Raw genomic sequence first — 19,598 nt, forward strand, 5'->3', positions numbered from 1 at the left:
GGCAACATAATTAAAATAGCAATTGTAACCTATTAAAGAAATGCACAGTAATCTATTTGCATGAATGCAGCAGAGAGGATTATAGGATAAACAAGAATTGGAAAGCAAGATATCCTTCCTTCCTAGGACCAAGACCAGGAAATCTTAACTACATAAAAATCTGAGACAAGTTGTCTGAAGTTTGTTCTTTTCTTCAATCATGGGGATCCTAGTGAAGGAGCTCAAGTCTGAAGAGTTGGCAAAAATTACCTTCATTTCTGATCCAGGTCAACTGCTGAATACCTCATTCATGGACCTGAAGAAACTCTGTATCCATCCTTCTATAATGTGTATATATCAATGTATCATTCATAGAATGGACACTTTACTGTTGGTTTGAAAGCAACAATTTGTCCCTGGAGAGACACAGATTTCTTCTTTCGCACATTATTTGACAGGCTGATGGTGGGTCTCATAAGTTCATTCCGGGATTTGCTTTACAATAATCATTCAGTTATCTGGAAGAAACACTTTTTAATGTAGTGAGATCTACTAGAACAATATCAACCATCATCTTCCATTCCCAGTTTAATGCTGAATCATTCTCCACTAATTGTCTGTGGTCTCTGATGACAGCAGCATCTCCACAGACTAGTCTGAATATTGCTCTTAGCACTGCATTTAGGATACATCAATGTGATTTCCTTACCACTTTCATTCCCAGGAGAGTTTTTCAATTCATTTCATCTGATGCGTCTAATCTACATTGTCAGCCAGGATGAGTTTTGAGAGTTTTTCTAAAAAAATAAAGAAAAAATGGAAGAAATGAAAGAAAGGAATCCGGCAAGTATATCTCACCAATTGACTCAGAAATCTAAAGTGTTAGTCAGTGGAAATACTAGTGGAAAGTCTGAGATCATGAAGTCTCTACTAGAAGCGCTTCTCTCTCCAAGGTATTAGTGTAAGAGAGAAACTGCACTATTGGTATCCAAAGCATGGAGAAGTTTACTCTGAGCAGAGGACACAATACTTGCCTTTTATTTCTTACTTAGGACCTTTTTATAATTGACAAAAAGAATAAATGCAATGAGCTCTCAGTAAAACATCTGTTACCTTCAAAATTCTTGGCATTTGGAATAAAGAAATGAATGATATAAAAACTCTGACTTCCAGGAGCCATAAGAACTGCGAAGTCCAGCTGAGAGGCTCGCAGCTCTAGATTCCCATATGCAGAAGGCTCAGAACAAGTCTATCTCTTCAGTGATTCTACTCAACTCCTACAAGGACACACTGAGCTTTCCGAAGTACCATGTATTTCATCCTTTTTTTATAACAAGACAGAAGACCACCTTCCTTCTTCCCATCTCTGATCTCATCATCCTCTTCCTTCTCACTCCACAATGACTGTTTACTCTCGATTAGAGTTAAATTAGTAAACACTAGAGGTACTGAGGGGATATCTGAAGGGAGTTGCAGTCACGACAACACTTGTGACATCACAGAAGAAGCTAGTCCTCTCCAGGTTTCAATAGATGTTTCAGGGAGGGCCTACTGATTATGTCATTGTGATGTGCCATGGCTTACCTGTAAAACATCTTTCCTTACATTGACCAGATTCAAGGGTGCCCATTCCACGTATGTCTCATGTGACACAGTAGAAACCATTATGTACTCCATCTCTCTAAAGCTAGAGACTTCTCTTTGCTTTATTAGCAGTTACAAACTTGGGATGGAGAAAGGTAGTCAGTGGCTTGGCATGGGTAGAAAAGATTTTGGAACATCTAGTGTAGAAGATTCTTCTAGATAATATTTTTATTCTCAGGTTCATTCCTGAGATATAGAGTTCAATTTTCTTGGTTATCTATGTATCACAAAGGCCAGTATTTTCCCTACAGACCTTTAATTAAATGAATATTGTATATCACTTTCTTATTGTACTTTCCTTGACAGGGGACTTCATAAATATTCCTGAATGTGTACTGAAAAATTCTTTCTTCCTATTCCATTATCTGCAACAAAGTGATTTTGGCAACAAAGTGTGCCCAGCTATAGAGTGAGCATAACAGTGTGAGTACTGTGTACTCACTTCAATTAATAAACTCCTAAAAGCTTCTTTTATGTAAAAATTACCAGGCATCAGAAAAGCAAAGGGCAACATGGACTACAGAATTCGGTTCTCTAGTCCCATTCGATATCAAACCTGCACTACCTATCTTCCTGTGTTCCCATGGCCAGAATTAAGGGTTTTGGATGTTTTATCATTATTCGTCCTTAAGTAGCAACCTTAGATACAGGAGGATAGGCAGGGAGAAGAATGACATGTTTATCAGTCAAACCTCAAACTCAATATGTTCATAATACAGGAGGGAGTCTATTTGACATTGTCATTTCTGAATTCTACATTCTTGACCTAGTTTGGCAGATTCTATGTTAATATTCCAACGAACCACCTAGCTGTAGGAGCCACCAAAAGTGTATGTGTATATATATATATATATATATATATATATATATATATATATATATACACACACACATCTGGCACCAAATGATATAAAATCGATGAGCCTAAGAACTGCAATCGGCCAGGAATCATATATAGACATTTCCTGAGAGACACTGCTAAAGTATGTGAAATACAGAGGTAAATGATAGTGGCAAACCCATGAACTGAAAATGGACTTCTTGTTGGTAAATGTTGAGAAAGGATTACAAGATCTGAATGGGGCTTTAATCCCCACAAGGACAATGCCAATACACGAAACCTTTCTGGTACTAAATCAATATTCAAAGACTGCTCATGGGCAGACCAATGTCTCCAACTGCAAATGTAGCAGAAGATGGCCTTCGTGACACCAATGAAAAAAGAGGCCCTTGGTCCTCCCTAGATTTGATTCCCAGTTCAATGGACTGTCAAGAGGCAGTAAGGGGGGTTATTGAAAAAGGGGAGGGGGACAGGTTAGGGCTCTTATGGACAGGAAACTGAGAAAGGAAATTACATTTGAAATGTAAATATAGAAGTATCCAATTAGAAACGCAATAAAAATTCCTAAAGAAATGATAGAGTTAAAAGAAAAGAAAACTGTCAATGAATCACACATATTGATACAGAAATCTAAAGGGTAACTGTCATGGAATGGTAATCAGAGAAATACTAGTGGAAAGACTGAGATGATGATGTCTGAACTAGATGCACATCTCTGTCCCAGATATCTGTGTCAGAAACAAAGTGCACTATAGGAATCCAAATCAAGGAGGAGTTTACCTTGAGATGACATGACGATACAATACTTGTTGTCCCTCCTTCCTCAGGACTATTTTTCCTGGGGAAAAAGAATGAAAGCCATTAGCTCTCAGAAAAACAACTGTAAACTTCCGAATACCTGACTTTTGGAATAAAGAAATTAATGATAAACAACCTCTGACTTCCAGGAACCATAACAAGCAATGAAATCCAGATGCTACCTAGAGGCTCCCAACTCCTGAATCCCATATTGGGAAGGCTCAGATCAAGGCTATGTGTTCAGTGAACCCTCACAACCCCTACACAGCACTCCTTGTGCTTTCCCATGTACCACATATTTCTTCGTTTTTTGAACTAAAACTTCCTAGGCCAACTTCCTTCTCCCCATCTCTGATATCTACATCTTCTTTGATCTTCCTCACAAATAGCTGTTTACACTGAAATAAAGGCCAATTAATAAACCCTAGAGGTACTGAATGAATGTCTGAGAGGCAGTTGCAGTCTGGAAAACACTGTGACATCACAGGAGAAGCTAGGGATCTCCAGTATACAAGAGATTTTTCAGGGCCAGCCTAATGATGATGTCACTGAGAACTGCCATGGCCTACCTGCTAAAGAGCTTTCTTTATATTGACCAGATTCTAAGGTGACCTTTCCAGGTGTGTCTCCTTTGACACAGTGGACACATTTATGTAGAACATCACTCTAAAGCTAGACAGTTCTCTTTGCTTTATTAGTGGTTACATGCTCTGAATGGAGAAAGTTATTACGGGTTTTGCATGTGTAGAAAAGATCTAGGAACATGGGATGTAGGACAATCTTCTGGATTATAATTTTATTCCCAGTTCCATTCCTGTGACAAACAGTTCAATTTCCTAAGTTCTATCTGTTTCCCAAAGGCCATTGTTTCCCTACAGATATTTAATTGAGTGGATTTTGTATTTCATTTTCTAATTGTTCATTCCTTGATAGGGCACATTATAGATATTCCTGAATATGTACTCAAAAATTCTGTTTTGCAATTCTAGTTTTTTGCAATGATTTTCGCAACAAAGCTGCTCAAGCTAAAGAGTGAATGTAATAGTGTAAATATTGTGTTCCTACTTCAAGTGATAAACTCCCAAATTTTTATTTTATGCAAAAATTACCAGACATCACTAAATCAAAGGACAGCATGGACTATAGCATGCGGTTCTGTAGTCCCATTAGGTATCATTTCTGGAAAATCTACCTTCCTGTGTTCCAAGGCTGAGACTTCAGGCTTTTAGATATTTTACCATGATTCTTTATTCAGGCCATACAAAAGATACAGGATGATGGGAAGGGAGAGGAATGCCTTGAGGCCCAGTAAAAGTTCAACTTCGATAGGCGCATAAGAACAGGAGGGAGTATATTTGGTATTGGCATTTGTGGATTCTCCATTCTTGACCTAGGACCTCAGAATCCATGTTAAAATTTCAACTAATTTCATAGATGTATAAGCCATCAAATATATGTACATATATATAAAAATAGATATAGATAAATAGATATAGATATATAGAGATAGAAAAGAGATAGAGCTAGAGACAGAGGCAGAGATAGATAGATAAATATATGCATAGATAGATAGATAGATAGATAGATAGATAGATAGATAGATAGATAGATGGATAGATAAATAAATAGATCAGACACCAAAACTAGATACGATTCAGATTAATAAAGCTAAGAAGTGCATGCTGCCAGTAACAGTTTATAGATCTTCCCTGAGAGACACAACTAGAGCATGTCAGTTACCGAAGTGAATGCTAGTGGCAAACCAGAGAATTGTAAACGGACCTCTTGTTGATAAATTTTCAGAAAGGATTACAAGAGCTGAAGAGGCTATCAACCCCATCAGAACAATGAACAAGAACTTTCTGGTACTATACAGATAATCAAAGACTGTACATGGACAGGCCTATTGCTCCAACTGCATATGTAGCAGAGGATGGCATTGGTGGACACCAAAGGAAGGTCCTCCCTAGGTTTGACTCCCAGTTCAAGGATATGTCAAGGGAGAGTAAGGGTGGTTTAAATGTCAAGGAATGGAAACATTTAGGTCTCTTATGGAGAGGTAACTGGGAAAGGAAATAACATTTAAATGTAGATATAGAAATATCCAAAAAATATTAAAATTAGCTTAAATTAAAAAAAAATTATGAAAGAGATAAAAGTAAATAAAACTGCAAGGTAATCAGACATATTGATTCAGAAATCTAGAGGGACACTGTTAGGGAATGGTAGTCAGCATAACACTAGTGGAAAGACTGATATGATTAAGTCTGAACTAGAAGCATTTCTCCCTCCCAGATATCAGTGTCAGACACAAACTACAGTGTAGAAATCATGTACACGAAGGAGTTTACTCTGAGCTGAGGATACAATACTTGTCTTTCCCTTCCTCCTCAGGACGTTTTCCTTCTGGAAGAAAAAATAGAAGCCATGTGCTCTCAAAAAAAAAAAAAAAAAAAAAAAAAAAAAAAAAAAAAAGCTGTACCCATCCCAACACCTGACTTTTGGAATAATGAAATTAATGATAAAAAAAAAAAACCTCTGACTTTCAGGAACCATAACGAGCAAGGAAATCCAGTTGCTACTAAGAGGCTCCCACTTCCTGAATCCCATATGTGGAAGGCTCATGTGTTCAGTGAACCCTCACAAACCCTACACAGCACTCACTGCACTTTCCCATGTACCACATATTTTTTTCATTTTTTTCAAACTAAAACAGAAAGCCAACTTTCTTCTACTCATTTTTGTTATATACATCCTCTTTGTTCTCTTTTCCAAATGGCTGTTTGCACTGAAATAGAGGCCACTTAGTAATCCCTAGAGGTACTGCAGGAATATATGTGATGCAGTTTTTTGTGACATCACAAAATTAGGGCTCTCCTGGGTACAAGAAATTTTTCAGGGAGGGTCAAATGATGATGTCAGTGAGAACTGCCATGGCCTACCTCCTAAATAGCTTTCCTTACATTGACCAGATTCGAGTTTGCATTTTCCAGGAATGTCTACTGTGACACATTGGTAACATTTATGTACTACATCTCTCTACAGCTGGAAACTTCACTTTGCTTCATCAGTGGTTACAGGCTCTACATGGAGAAACTCAGTTAGGGGCTTGTATTGAGTAGAAAAGATCTAGGAACATGGGATGTAGGAGATTCTTTTGGATAATAATTCTATTCCCAGTTCCATTCCTCTGACAAACAGATCAATTTCCTATTTTTTCCCTGTTTCCCACAGGCCATTTTTTCTTTACAGATGTTTAATTGAGTGAATATTGTATTTCATTTTCTAATTGTTCATTCCTTGAAAGGGGTCTTTATAGATATTCCTGAATGTGTACTCAAGTATTCTGTTTTCAAATTCCAGTTTTTTGGCAATGATTTTGGCAACAAACGTGGCTAAGCTATGAAGTGAATTTAACAGTGTAAATATTGTGTACCTACTTAAAATGATAAACTCCCAAATTTTTATTTTGTGCAAAGAAATAACTGCCTGAGTAAATCAAAGGACAGTGTGGACTATGTAGTCCCATTAGATATGATCTCTGTAATATCAACCTTGTCGTGTTCCAAGGGTGAGATTTCAGGGTTTTGGATGTTATAAAATGATTCTTTCTTCACGCCAAAGATAAGATACAGGAGGATTGGCAGGGAGGGAAGAACTAGAGGTCCAATGAAACCTCAACTTCATTAGGGTCATAAGAATAGGAGCGAGTCTATTTGGCATTGCCGTTTGTGGATTCTACCTTCTTGACATACCTGCTCAGAATCCATGTTAAAATTGCACGTAATCTCATAGTTGTAGGAACCACCGATATATATATATATAATCAGCCACCAAAACTAGATAACTAGATAAGATTGATGAACCTAAGAAGCACATTCTGTCAGGAACCAGATATAGATCTTCCCTAAGTGACACAAAAAGAGTTTGTCAAATACAGAAGTGAATGTGTTGTTGCAAAAATATAAAAATAAAAAAGTTGTCTTATATCCCGCTATCTCTGGCACTGTAGTTTCCCAAGTCTCTGCTAGATATCTTGGTTGAATACATCACCACTCCTCAGCTGCCCAGTGTCTCTTATTGCCACACATGTTTTTACACTCAAAACCTCACATGAAAGAACACACAACACAATAATCTTTGACCCAATTGATAAGATATAGTAGCCCACATAAGCATACAAAGCCTGGTACGATCCATACCTTAGGGACAATAATAACAACCAGTAAATACACAGAGCAGTATCTTAAATTCACCTGCCATGGCTTCTCACCCTCTCCTATTCCTGTCTCTCCTTTTTCCTCTAGTCTCTTCTACCTCCTTCAAACTTCATTCCTGCCCATACTTCCTTCTCTTCCAATGATAGGCCTGCTTCTATCCTGTACCTGCCCCTCACCTGTACTTCACAAATTTAATGTGAAAGCTGTTCTGTAGAATTCACCTGAGTTCTGAGTACAGGACAAGGCAGCTGTCCTTGGAGCAGTGGATTAGCATCAAAATACAGATAACTTTAGTGTAAACAACGTTTCCCCCTTTTTGTCCAGTTAAACAGACATTTCATTTATATATATCAATTGAGTAAGATTATTACTATTCTACAATTTATAAAGCATTTGATATACTCAAAACCCAGTCTGTCACTATATCAGTTAGAAAGAGCATTTAGTTCTTCATTCCAGCTTCAGAAAGGCTTAAAATCTATATTATGTCTTGGCTAGCTTGTATACTATCTGATAACTATCCAGTAAAATATGTATATTCAGAGTTATACAGCCTGATAAGCAATGAGGCTATAATCCGTCTCCTACTCCGTCAGAAATCTGAGAGTGACAAAATATCTATACACATAGGATGTCTTAGAGGGCTTCTAGAACTGAGAGGTTGTAGAGACAAATCTCCAATAGCACAATCCCCTGTTAGCAACATGTGAGCTTAAGTCTTCAGCCTCCTGACACAAGATCAACTGACAGCCTATTGAAAGGCAGACTTGGAAGGGCTGATTACCCTGTATTGGCAGGGTTTAACCCTCAAATCCTCTGCATAATTTGTCCTTTTCTGGATAGTATTAATCTGCATATGAAACAGGCATTTTTTCCAGTGACTGCCTAACCACAAAGTATTGCCTCATTTGGAGGTAGAGATGTTCAAATTCTTCATTAAATTTGCCAAAGGGGAACAGTTAGGAGAAGATATGACTCAACAAAAGATACGTAATAACTTTAAATCTCAAATTTTGTGGATTTCTTACATTTTTGAAAAGCATCTATCTATCTAAGACAATCTGGACTGTTGTCTTTATATCTTAATTTTTTCTTGATAGTACTCTTACAAAGTCAGATGCATGACTTTAATATTTCAATCTTGACTCACAGGTTTAATCAACTCAGAAGTGTGTAATGACAAAAATAATAGAACTGGCTCTTGTAATTTTAAATTTTTTTCCAATTATTTCTATACCCAAACAAAGATAAGATTAAGCTTAGTTACCAAATACGATTATGACTGTATAACTAAATCTAGCTTATTCCTCCCTGCTAAATTTCAACCAATTTTCAAATCTTTATAAAAACATCTTTAGAATAACCACTTCCAGCCCCACCCCACAAATTCCAGGTAATTGAGACAATGGATCCACCATAACTTCTTCAAGTTGTACATGGGCGTTGAGATATCCTTAGGTGTAGGGGTTAGGAAAAATGAAACAAATGCGATAGCCGATATGTCCTGACTGGACCCAGCTGAAATTCACTGAAACCAGGATTCCAAGTAGGTACACTCTACAAAATACAACTCTCAGGAAAAAGGTTAAGAATCGATATATCTTTTGTTTGATTCTCCCGAATATATATTTGATAGCCGTCTACTGATATCAAACCTGATCAGTATGACTCTGTGAGGTTTCCAGAATCCTAATCACAATTTTTAAAAACACAAGGACAAAATCTTTCTTCCAAAATACTCTGTTTCTTAATCTGAAACCAGAGAAGCTTGTATCTTGCACTCTCTCCCAGAGTAATAATATAAGCATAAAACTCAAAGTCACACCCATCCTGAAGATTAAACAATTTTTTAAAAAAGGAATTTATGTATAAAATGAGCCTGATATAACTCAGTACTTGGTGATATCAGGAAATAAACCCAAAGTTACCATGGAGCCCACGTTAAGAGAATTTGAACTTGCTATTGTCGTAAATATCAAAAGTAACCACAAATCATCGCTAAGCGTCATCAACGAGCCATATAGTGGGATAATTCATAAAACTAATCGAATACCGTCTATCAATTCTAATATCAATAAGAAAACTTCAAACCAGGACTTTTGCCCAAAATATCTCAGTCTGTTAAGCTCTCTACCTGCAGCCACAGATTTTTCTTTATCATTAATAACTTCTACAATATATGTCTGCATTCACTTTCCCTGTTGTTACAGACATTTCATCAAAACTCTCTACTTGGTAGTGCCTAATTTTTCCCTAAGTTCTGAGCAGTAGATGAAAATCCCCACCTGATTCAGGTAATCTCTCTACTCTCTTCTTTCTTTTTTTTTTTTTTATTAACTTGAGTATTTCTTATATACATTTCAAGTGTTATTCCCTTTCCCGGTTTCCGGACAAACATCACCCTCCCCCCTCCCCTTCCTTATGGGTGTTCCCCTCCCAAACCTCCCCCAATTGCCACCCTCCCCGCATAGTCTAGTTCACTGGGGGTTCAGTCTTAGCAGGACCCAGGGCTTCCCCTTCCACTGGTGCTCTTACTAGGATATTCATTGCTACCTATGGGGACAGAGTCCAGGGTCAGTCCATGTATAGTCTTTAGGTAGTGGCTTAGTCCCTGGGAGCTCTGGTTGCTTGACATTGTTGTACTTTTGGGGTCTCGAGCACCTTCAAGCTCTTCCAGTTCTTTCTCTGATTCCTTCAACGGGGGACCTAGTCTCAGTTCAGTGGTTTGCTGCTGGCATTCGCCTCTGTATTTGCTGTATTCTGGCTGTGTCTCTCAGGAGCGATCTACATCCGGCTCCTGTTGGTCTGCACTTCTTTGCTTCATCCATCTTGTCTAATTGGGTGGCTGTATATGTATGGGCCACCTGTGGGGCACGCTCTGAATGGGTGTTCCTTCAGTCTCTGTTTTAATCTTTGCCTCTCCCTTCCCTGCCAAGGGTATTCTTTTTCCTCATTTAAAGAAGGAGTGAAGCATTCACATTTTGATCATCCGTCTTGAGTTTCCTTTGTTCTAGGGATCTAGGGTAATTCAAGCATTTGGGCTAATAGCCACTTATCAATGAGTGCATACCATGTATGTCTTTCTGTGAGTGGGTTAGCTCACTCAGGATGATATTTTCCAGTTCCAACCATTTGCCTACGAATTTCATAAACTCGTTGTTTTTGATAGCTGAGTAATATTCCATTGTGTAGATGTACCACATTTTCTGTATCCATTCCTCTGTTGAAGGGCATCTGGGTTCTTTCCAGTTTCTGGCTATTATAAATAAGGCTGCGATGAACATAGTGGAGCACGTGTCTCTTTTATATGTTGAGGCATCTTTTGGGTATATGCCCAAGAGGGGTATGGCTGGATCCTCAGGCAGTTCAATGTCCAATTTTCTGAGGAACCTCCAGACTGATTTCCAGAATGGTTTTACCAGTCTGCAATCCCACCAACAATGGAGGAGTGTTCCTCTTTCTCCACATCCTCGCCAGCATCTGTTGTCACCTGAGTTTTTGATCTTAGCCATTTTCACTGGTGTGAGGTGAAATCTCAGGGTTGTTTTGATTTGCATTTCCCTTATGACTAAAGATGTTGAACATTTCTTTAGGTGTTTCTCAGCCATTCGGCATTCCTCAGCTGTGAATTCTTTGTTTAGCTCTGAACCCCATTTTTTAATAGGGTTATTTGTTTCCCTGCGGTCTAACTTCTTGAGTTCTTTGTATATTTTGGATATAAGGCCTCTATCTGTTATAGGATTGGTAAAGATCTTTTCCCAATCTGTTGGTTGCCGTTTTGTCCTAACCACAGTGTCCTTTGCCTTACAGAAGCTTTGCAGTTTTATGAGATCCCATTTGTCGATTCTTGATCTTAGAGCATAAGCCATTGGTGTTTTGTTCAGGAAATTTTTTCCAGTGCCCATGTGTTCCAGATGCTTCCCTAGTTTTTCTTCTATTAGTTTGAGTGTGTCTGGTTTGATGTGGAGGTCCTTGATCCACTTGGACTTAAGCTTTGTACAGGGTGATAAGCATGGATCGATCTGCATTGTTCTACATGTTGCCCTCCAGTTGAACCAGCACCATTTGCTGAAAATGCTATCTTTTTTCCATTGGATGGTTTTGGCTCCTTTGTCAAAAATCAAGTGACCATAGGTGTGTGGGTTCATTTCTGGGTCTTCAATTCTATTCCATTGGTCTATCTGTCTGTCTCTGTACCAATACCATGCAGTTTTTATCACTATTGCTCTGTAATACTGCTTGAGTTCAGGGATAGTGATTCCCCCTGAAGTCCTCTTATTGTTGAGGATAGTTTTAGCTATCCTGGGTTTTTTGTTATTCCAGATGAATTTGCAAATTGTTCTGTCTAACTCTTTGAAGAATTGGTTTGGTATTTTTATGGGGATTGCATTGAATCTGTAGATTGCTTTTGGTAAAATGGCCATTTTTACTATATTAATCCTGCCAATCCATGAGCATGGGAGATCTTTCCATCTTCTGAGGTCTTCTTCAATTTCTTTCCTCAGTGTCTTGAAGTTCTTATTGTACAGATCTTTTACTTGCTTGGTTAAAGTCACAGCGAGGTACTTTATATTATTTGGGTCTATTATGAAGGGTGTCGTTTCCCTAATTTCTTTCTCGACTTGTTTCTCTTTTGTATAGATGAAGGCAACTGATTTATTTGAGTTAATTTTATACCCAGCCACTTTGCTGAAGTTGTTTATCAGCTTTAGTAGTTCTATGGTGGAACTTTTGGGATCACTTAAATATACTATCATGTCGTCTGCAAATAGTGATATTTTGACCTCTTCTTTTCCGATCTGTATCCCCTTGATCTCCTTTTGTTGTCTGATTGCTCTGGCTAGAACTTCAAGAACTATATTGAATAAGTAGGGAGAGAGTGGGCAGCCTTGTCTAGTCCCTGATTTTAGTGGGATTGCTTCAAGTTTCTCTCCATTTAGTTTAATGTTAGCAACTGGTTTGCTGTATATGGCTTTTACTATGTTTAGGTATGGGCCTTGAATACCTATTCTTTCCAGGACTTTTATCATGAAGGGGTGTTGAATTTTGTCAAATGCTTTCTCAGCATCTAATGAAATGATCATGTGGTTCTGTTCTTTCAGTTTGTTTATATGATGGATCACGTTGATGGTTTTCCTTATATTAAACCATCCCTGCATGCCTGGGATGAAGCCTACTTGATCATGGTGGATGATTGTTTTGATGTGCTCTTGAATTCTGTTTGCCAGAATTTTATTGAGTATTTTTGCGTCGATATTCATAAGGGAAATTGGTCTGAAGTTCTCTTTCTTTGTTGGGTCTTTGTGTGGTTTAGGTATAAGAGTAATTGTGGCTTCATAGAAGGAATTCGGTAGGGCTCCGTCTGTTTCAATTTTGTGGAATAGTTTGGATAATGTTGGTATAAGGTCTTCTATGAAGGTTTGATAGAATTCTGCACTAAACCCGTCTGGACCTGGGCTCTTTTTGGTTGGGAGACCTTTAATGACTGCTTCTATTTCCTTAGGAGTTATGGGGTTGTTTAACTGGTTTTTCTGTTCCTGATTTAACTTCGATACCTGGTATCTGTCTAGGAAATTGTCCATTTCCTGAAGATTTTCAAGTTTTGTTGAATATAGGTTTTTATAGTAAGATCTGATGATTTTTTGAATTTCCTCTGAATCTGTAGTTATGTCTCCCTTTTCATTTCTGATTTTGTTAATTTGGACGCACTCTCTGTGTCCTCTCGTTAGTCTGGCTAAGGGTTTGTCTATCTTGTTGATTTTCTCAAAGAACCAACTTTTGGTTCTGTTGATTCTTTCTATGGTCCTTTTTGTTTCTACTTGGTTGATTTCAGCTCTGAGTTTGATTATTTCCTGCCTTCTACTCCTCCTGGGTGTATTTGCTTCTTTTTGTTCTAGAGCTTTTAGGTGTGCTGTCAAGCTGCTGACATATGCTCTTTCCTGTTTCTTTCTGCAGGCACTCAGCGCTATGAGTTTTCCTCTTAGCACAGCTTTCATTGTGTCCCATAAGTTTGGGTATGTTGTACCTTCATTTTCATTAAATTCTAAAAAGTTTTTAATTTCTTTCTTTATTTCTTCCTTGACCAGGTTATCATTGAGTAGAGCATTGTTCAATTTCCACGTATATGTGGGCATTCTTCCCTTATTGTTATTGAAGACCAGCTTTAGGCCGTGGTGGTCCGATAGCACGCATGGGATTATTTCTATCTTTCTGTACCTGTTGAGGCCCGTTTTTTGACCAATTATATGGTCAATTTTGGAGAAAGTACCATGAGGAGCTGAGAAGAAAGTATATCCTTTTGCTTTAGGATAGAATGTTCTATAAATATCCGTTAAGTCCATTTGGCTCATGACTTCTCTTGGTCTGTCTACATCTCTGTTTAATTTCTGTTTCCATGATCTGTCCATTGATGAGAGTGGGGTGTTGAAATACTCTCTTCTTTCTTAAATAAAACTTAATCACTTGTTAATAATACCTTAATAGAAGAAGTATCTTGTGTAACTAGGATTTCCACACAAAATTCCCCTGTGGAGCCTATGTTAAAAAGAAAATGTGTATCCTGAAAGACTTACTAAACAACTCTCATTAAAAAGCAGCTTTAATCTCTTAACTCTCTGAACTGCCATTACTTATCACACAGCAGGGGACCAACAGCCTGTCAGCCCTTGCTTCTTCCCCATTTTTGTTTTATATTCTGCTCTTAAGTTATCAAGAATTAATATGGCACAGGTGTCCTCTTACTTAGAAAATAAAAAGGTTCTCTCAACTTTTTGATTACTAGTGGATTCTTGCCCATCACCTTGTTTTGCCATCTGTTGTTGTAAAAAAAAAAGAAAACTTGTCTTTTACCATGCTATCACTAGCACCATAGTGTCCTAATATAATAGGTAGATATCTTGGTGAAAACACATCCCTATTCCCTGTCAGCCCAGTGTCCCTTGCTGCCACACAATTTCCTATACTCAATCCCTCACATAGAAAACACACATCACAAAAATTTTGACCCAATTGCTAAGATATAATTGCGCACTTAAATATACAAAGCCCTTTACCATCCATCCCTTAGGAACATTAATAATAACCTGTAAATACACAGACCATAATTGTAACCTCACCTGCCATGACTTCTCACCCTCTCCTCTTCCTATCTCCCCTTTTTCCTCCAGTCTCCTCCTCTTTCTTCAAACATCTCTCTCACCCATTCTTCCTTCTCCTCCAATGACCTCCTTCTTTACATGGTAAAGAAAAGTTCTTTACATAGTACAAGTAAAGAAAACAAATTACTCCCAAAGCATCCTTCTATCATGTACCTGCCCCACACCTGTACTTTACAAATTCAATAGGGAGGTGATTTTGGTGAAGTCACCTGAGTTCTGAGTACATGAGTAGGCAGCTGTCCTTGGGGCAGTGGAATTAGCATCAAAATACAGATAACTTCAGGGCAAACCACAGCAAATAGCTTTGATATCCTAGTGAAATCTTTCAAGCCAAGTAAAACTGCAAATGTGATAATGTTCTAGTTTCTTCTCATGCTTGATGCTGAAAAGAGTGATAGTGTATGAGAAGAAATATTACATAGTACACGTAAAATAAACAAATTACTCCCAAGGCCAACAAGGCTCATAAGTAAGCAATTTGTTATAGAGTAACAAAGAGTAAGCAAAGTAGTTTTCTCATTCGGTTTCCCTTCACTGTAGGCAGCATTTTGAATTTACAGAGAAATGGTTGATATTGTATCATTTATCTTTAAAAGTACTCTAATAAGAATCTTTTAAAAAGCACAAATCTAAATATGTGTATAAAAATGTCATATCTACTTTAAATGATCAGAATGCACACCTGTGATTGTCAATCCTTATTAAATCCTATCAGAGAGCTGAGGGTACAACTGGGACAGAAATCAGTCCTCAACAGTCCAGCATGTGTGACAGTCACACCATTAGCCTGTGCCACCATTGTTCTTGATCCCTGGCCTTAAAAAGTCCCTGTCTTTTCGAACTTCAAATTGTTCCCTAATTTTTTTTTTACATCAGAGGCAGTAGTTAAAACATGTTAGCCAGCTTAACAAACAATTTTATTTTTCCAAATGCTTTTTAAGGGTGCTGGTCGTCACTAATTATTCTACATTTCCTTTGGTGATGGTGGAAGCACTGGTCTTCCACAGAGGAAATTCCTAAAAGACCTCGACCACTATTATTGCAAATGCCAATGATGTTGCTCCCTGAGTGGTGGTAAGCTCCAGGAGGATTTTTATGTACTTCTTAGAATTAGAGAGATATGAGGGGAACAACCGAGCGAAACGCTGCATGAAGTTCTCAGTACAGTTGGTCCTTGGGGCTATGACTCACCAAAGAGCAATGAGGCTGTTCTAAAGAGTGGGCCATACCCCAGGATTTTTAAAATGTTGTGCCATTCCTCCTTCACAGCACTTGGCAATACTCCATGTCAGAACCAAATTTGAACCATGCTTTTACCCTGGATAGAATTTCAAATACTATACTGAATAGGGAGAGTGGGCAGCCTTACCTTGTCCTTCACTTTAATGAATTGTTTTAAGTTTCTTTATATTTAGCTTGACGGTCATTACAGGTTTCCTCTCCCTTGCTTTTACTATGTTTCTCCATAGGACTTGTCTCCCTTATCACTCACCGTCTTTTATCATGAAGTGGGGCTGGAATTGCTTTTTCTGCATCTAATGAGATTATCATGTAATTTTTCCTTCAGTTTCACTTATAGTGGATTATAGTGATGGATTTTCAGAATTTGAACCATCCCAACCTCCGACTAGAAATTAAAAATTACACAGCATAACCTACGGAAGTACTCGCCTGCATGCTCTAACAACCCCCCCCCCCGAAAAAAACAAAAACAACATGCAAACAAAAAAAAATCATTCACCCTACAGAACAGATTTTATACTAACATACACACTCAAACATCCCACCCAAAAAAAACAAAAAACCAAAATACATGCAAGCAAGAAAACCCTGCACCCACAACATCAAAATAGCATGAAGTTAATATCACTGGTCATTAATACCGTTAAGCATTAGTGGCCTCTATTCAACAACAAAAGGACAGAGGTTAAAATAATGGATGTAAAAACAGGATCTGTCATTCTGTTGCATTCAAGAAGCACACTCCAGCAATTGAGATAGACATAACCTTAGACTAAGGTGTTGGAACATATTTTCCAAGAAATAAAACAAGAAACAAGATGGTGTAGCCACTCTAACATCCAGCAATCAGACTTCCAAACAAAAGTAATCAAAAGAGAAGGGGAAGGACACTTCATATTTATTAGAGGAAAAACCCACCAAAATGGCATCTCAATTCTGGATGTCTATATCCCAAAGACAAAAGTAGCAACATTGGTGAGAGAAATATTGCTGAAGCTCAAATATCACATCGAACCTCACACATTAATAGTGGGGGATATCAATGTCCCATCTCACCAAGGGCAGGCCATTGAGACAGAAACTAAAAATAAAACAATAAAAATAGAATATATAACTGCCAGGGGTTTCAATTAATCTGACCTCATTCATATCTACAGAATATTTCACATGAACACAAAAGTACACACTTTCTTTTCTGTACCTCATGGAACATTATCCTGAACTGATCATGTTCACCCTCAATAAACAAGTCACAACAGACACAGAAAGACTGTGCTAACCATTGGATCTTCTCAGATCACCATGGATTTAAACTGGACTTCAACAATAACAAAAAGTCTATAAACTCATGGATATTCAATAGCTTGCAACTGAAGAACCACAAGTTCAGAGAAGACTTGAAATAAAAAGTTCCTAGAATTCAATGATAATGATGGCATATTGTCTCCAAACTTAAGGTACATAAGGAAAGCAGTGTAAGAGGAACGTGCACATGCAGCACAGAGCAATTTTATAAAGAAACTGGAGAGACCCCATACTAGCAGCTTCCCAGCACACATGAAATCTCTAGAATAAAAAGAAGCAAACACATATTAAAGGAGGGGATAGAAAGAAATGATCAGACTCAGGGTGAGAGTGATCCACCAGAAACAAAAAGAATACTAATATTAACAAAAACAAGAGCTAGTTCCTTGGGAAAATCAACCAGACAGAAAAACCCTTAAATAGATAATGTAATACGAGGTAAGACAGCATCCAAATAACAAAATCAGAAATGAACAGGGAGACACATCGATAGACAAAGATGAAAGTCACAGAATCCTTAGGTCTCACTTCAAAAACCTGCTTTCTACAAAATTAGAATCTCTGAATTAAATGGATGTTTGTGTAGATGGATAACACTGACCACAGGTAAACTAAGGTAAGATAAACTATGTAAATAGCTGTACAACCCCTAAAAAGACACAAACAGTAATTGAAAGTTTAACCACTGAAAAATTCTCAGGGCCAGTTTCATTGAGCGCAGACTTCTACCAGATTTTCAAAGAATTCTCAACCTACTCCAAAACACAGAAACAGAAGGAAAATCACCAAACAGATTCCACGACACCACTGTCGCCTTGACACCGAAATCACAAAATGACTCAACAAAGAAAGAATTTCAGACGAATTTTCTTTACAGACAATGGTGGAAAAAATACTAGGTAAAATGCTCAAAAACAAAATGAAAAGCATTTCAAACTGCCATTCAGTGCAATCATGTAAGCTTTCTCCTGAGGATGCAGGAGTGGATCAATCTATGAAAACCCATTAAAGTGATTCACCATATTAACAAACTTAACTGAAAAAAAATTGTGCCCTCTGCACTTCAAATTAACGTGGGAGCTCCCCTTGGATTTAACTTTTTGGTAGTTGCATATCATAATATATATTTTTTTAATAAAATACATATATATTTTAATAAAGTAACATTAAATTGTTATATCCTAACATCATAATATATAACTAATATTAATATACTATGTTAATATTAACATGTATTTATACATTAAATTATTATATTAATAAGGTAAATATAATTAATATTAATATATTTTTTACTATATTAAATTAATATATATTGATATAATAATGTAACTGATATATTACATTAATATATCAAAAATAATATATTAATTATTAACATATTTAATATGATTTATTAATATTCACTATTACTCAATGGTGTGAAGGAGCAGAATTAAAGAAAGAAGGAAAAAATGCAAGACTATCTCTTAAATGCTGAAAATGCTTTTGACAAAATCCATCGTCGTTCCATATTTAAGGTCTCAGGGAGACCAGGGATGTCAGGCACATACCTAATGTAATAAAATACTAAAATAAATACAAAAAATATTACATAAAATGCAATATAGCAAGCCAACAGTTAATATCTAAATAAGGGGTAGGGAAGCAAAAGGCAATTCTACTAAATTGGAGAATGAGAACAGACTGCACACCTCGCAGCATCCTTTCAGTAAAGTCCTTAAATTCCCAGCTAGAGCAATAAGACAACCAAAGGAGGTCAAGGGGATGATATCGCAAAAGGAGAACTCAGTGTATCACCATTCACACATCATATAATAGTGAACATATGTGATCCAAAAGTTTTACCAGAAATGACCTACATATGAAAAACACCTTCAGCCAAGTGGATGGATGAAAAATTAAATGAAAATAATATGCCATGCAAATGACAGAGAGGCTGAGAAGAAATTATGGAAGACATGCCAATCACAATGGATATATATATATATATATATATATATATATATATATATATATATTATGAAATATAAATTAACTCTAACCTAGCACATCAGAAGCATTTCTGGTGTGAACTCCAAGTCTCTGAAAAGAGACACTGAGGAAGGTAGCAGAAGACAGAAAGACCTCCCATGCTCACAGACGGGTAGGATTAAGAGAGTTAAAGAGGCCATCTTAGTTTTGGGTGTAGATTCAAAGTTCCTATCTTGCAGTCAGGATGACATGGTTGCCAAGGTGCATGCAGGAGAAGAGGCAATCTTGCAGTCACATGTGGAGTCAAAGATGACATCATCTTGCTGTTTGGGTGTCATATGGTTGCTCATTGTGCACATGTGACATCATTGGCTGTGGAAGCAGGGTCAACCTGAAACATCTCTGGCTTTCTACCATGCAGATGGTGTTACAATTTCT

The 19,598-nt window shown here is 37.4% G+C and overlaps 1 long non-coding RNA gene across 1 annotated transcript in view; it reads right to left on the bottom strand.

Moving 5' to 3' along the window:
* Positions 1–346: 346 nt before the first annotated feature.
* LOC134484769 (uncharacterized) overlaps positions 347–19,598 on the bottom strand; it is a 40,184-nt gene continuing 20,932 nt past the window's right edge. Inside the window, exons 2-3 of the long non-coding RNA NR_190878.1 lie at positions 3,245–3,302; positions 347–776 (exon numbers count right to left, since the gene is read on the bottom strand). This is a non-coding gene — a long non-coding RNA (uncharacterized LOC134484769). The remainder of the gene's footprint in view (positions 777–3,244; positions 3,303–19,598) is intronic.

This window comes from Rattus norvegicus, chromosome Y (assembly GCF_021556685.1).
Source record: "Rattus norvegicus strain SHRSP/BbbUtx chromosome Y, alternate assembly SHRSP_T2T, whole genome shotgun sequence".
Lineage (NCBI taxonomy): Eukaryota > Metazoa > Chordata > Mammalia > Rodentia > Muridae > Rattus > Rattus norvegicus.